The sequence below is a fragment of the Sander lucioperca genome, chromosome 2 (assembly GCF_008315115.2).
Source record: "Sander lucioperca isolate FBNREF2018 chromosome 2, SLUC_FBN_1.2, whole genome shotgun sequence".
NCBI lineage: Eukaryota > Metazoa > Chordata > Actinopteri > Perciformes > Percidae > Sander > Sander lucioperca.
Window position 1 is genome coordinate 1,329,622 of NC_050174.1, and position 2,895 is coordinate 1,332,516.

At 41.5% G+C, this 2,895-nt stretch overlaps 1 long non-coding RNA gene across 2 annotated transcripts; it reads left to right on the plus strand.

The window, feature by feature from the left end:
• Positions 1–905: 905 nt before the first annotated feature.
• LOC118494597 lies at positions 906–2,494 on the plus strand. Of its 2 annotated transcripts, XR_004896697.1 has the most exons (4): positions 906–1,099; positions 1,920–2,086; positions 2,179–2,345; positions 2,451–2,494. It is a non-coding gene; the product is annotated as an uncharacterized LOC118494597 (long non-coding RNA). The 2 variants fall into 2 exon arrangements; XR_004896698.1 differs by lacking the exon at positions 1,920–2,086.
• Positions 2,495–2,895: the final 401 nt, after the last annotated feature.

The window sequence follows — 2,895 nt, forward strand, 5'->3', positions numbered from 1 at the left end:
TCATTAACGTGATCAGTGTCTTCACATAGATGAGTATCATTAATCATTAATAATCATATATAACTAAACTAACTAAATGAAGTAGCTCTCAGTTTCTAAAAGGTTGGTGACCCCTGTACTAAAGGTTCTTGGTAGCCAAAAACAATGAAGTTAGGGCACCAACAGTTATTTTCATTATTGATTAATCTGCAGATTTTCTCGATTGTTTGGTTTGCATATACACATCAGAAAGCAGTGAAAAATGCCCAGCACAGTTTCCCAAATAGTATTTGGCGTGGTTGGTTTACTGCAGTGGTAAAAGTACTAACAGGACTAGAAATACTTGGTAAATTACCTGCATTCAAAATGTTAACTAAAAGTACAAAAAATATTGATGGATTAATGTAAATGTCACTTCAATTTTGCAGTTGAAAAAATTGGGTGTAATTGTATTTTCTTGTAATTAAAGACACCAAATAAATGTAGTGGAGTATTAAAAAAGGATTACACAAGAAGTAGGCCTATACTGTACTTGATTGAGTAAATGTTTTGAGGTATAGGTCAAATTAGTTTATGCTCTTTTCCCCTCATCAATACTTCACAGACGCACACATGAACAGACACACACACGCACACACACACACACACACACACACACACACACACACACACACACACACACACACAAAAAACACACACACACACACACACACACACACACACACACACACACACACACACACACACACACACACACACACTCATGAGTCATGACATGGTATGGGAAGAGTAAAAAAACGTTTGTTTCGTATCATTACATCAGATCATAGCCTGTCATATGTGTACAGGTTTAGCTTAGTTTAAAAACAGTCTAACGATTTCATAACGATTAAATAATAATAAGATTTAGGTTCGTTATGGCGGGCGGAGACAGAAACACATTGAGGAGTGCGCTCTATCTGGCACCCCGCCCGCTGGATCTTCACACAAGAGAAAAACGAGCGCACCTCTTCAACTGGCGTAACCCAGTCACCCCACATCATCTCTCGGTGAGTGGGCATCGGACCAGCGGCTAATTTTCTCCTAAACTACACTTTGGTTCCTGGGGCAGGGAGGCGAGGTAAACGTTTTCATTTTACTGTTAGTTTGTTGCTGAAAATGTGCTTGTTTAAACAGTGCTTCTAGAATAAACTCTCTGACGTAAGCTACATTAGCTAACGTAAATTAGCGAGCTAGCTAGCTAGCTTATGAAGGGTAACTGACATTTAACTTCATTAAAGTTATTTCAAAGGAGTCGTTAATGGAGACATTTCAAGGCTGTATCGTTGTTATCTTCTATGTCTGTTTGCAGATTCAATGTTACGTTATCTAATAAGTTATCTGTTTTGTTTTTTATTAAGAAATATGAGTCATTGTGTGCTACATTGGCTGGCTTAGCTAGCTAGCTAGGTCAATGCTACGACAAACGTTAGCGCGCTAAAACGTAGCTAGCTAACGTTGATTTAGCTCGGTTTAAGGAAAGGTTTATGAATAAAACGTAACTAACGATAGCTAATCCACCGACCGTTAGTAACGTACGGACATTGCCAATGGTAAATTATCTTTTTATATTTTAATTTAGAAGTGTAAAAATGGGCGGCAAAAGCGTTTTTCACCGGCTGTCACTGTCCTCAGCCGTACGTTGCGTTACGTTACGTAACGTAACGTCTATATTAAAAGAGCAACGCCGCCATCTTGCTTGCTGAAAAGTGAACATGCAGAAAAAGGAGGAAAATTTGTTTTCGGCGATCATGTAGCCTATTTTGAATGCTTACCTTTCCATGTTGTACGTGTTTTTAATTGTTTGTGTAACGTTACTATATATGTATGTGTGTGTGTGTTTTCAGATTCAGACCTCAATGTTAAATGTTACTCAGATCATTTTAAATGTGTGTTCACAGAAAACTGCTTCCGGGACTACCAGCTGCCCCACTGCCAAGCAGCTGGAAAATGCCCAGTCCAAGGTGTTGAGAGTCAGGTCTTTTATATTTTACCTGGCAGGTAAAACCAAGGGGCAAACTGAATTGTTCAGTTTGCTGTTTTTAAGGAATATTGATGGCATCGAAAAGTAAGTGTGACTTTCCAAAACAATTATTGTGAAGTGGTTATGACACACAACTGCTGTGAACAGTGACTGACTCAAAGCCTATGTTTCTGCAGATACCCAGCCCACCTCCAGTCCGTAGGCCAGACCATCACCACGGCAGATTTCAACCTGAGGAACATACAGGAGTTCCTCGAATACTTTCGGGAAACCCTACCTGCCCAGTCTCGCCTGAATGCGATGGATGTGGTGAGCGTGCTGCACAGGGGATTTTGTGATCTCTGTATGTATTAAAGTCTCGACTTGTGTCCTGTTGTCATCACTGCTTGTGCGTCTGTTGTTTTTGTTAATGTCTCCTCTGAAAGACTCTGTCCGTTTTCTGTGTCAGGGAATACAAGACTCTTGGAGACTGATGAGTTTCGCTGGCTGGAGCTGCGGGCGGCCAGCAAGCCACCAAACCAGCTGGTTTTTGTCACGGCTGGGAAGGGCCATGCTAAAACTTCTTGCACCACCTGCAGGTAGCTTGGGCGGAGATGGGCCTTAAAAGGTCCCCCAACTTCACCGACCTGAGGACGGCTGTGTTTGCTCATGTGAGTTCTCCTCAGTCACTTATCTGTTCATACTGGATTTCATTAACTAATAACTAATTACTTTTCATTCAACTCTGCTGGCTTAACTAACAGTAGCAATGTTTTCTCTTCTACTGTTTTAAGGCCAAGAACAACCTGCCTGCCGAGCAGCGGAAGATGGTGGCCACCTTTATGTGCAACAACACAGCCACCGCTGACTGCTTCTACGCCCTCAGCCTGAACGTGGCCCAGTCAAAGAGGATG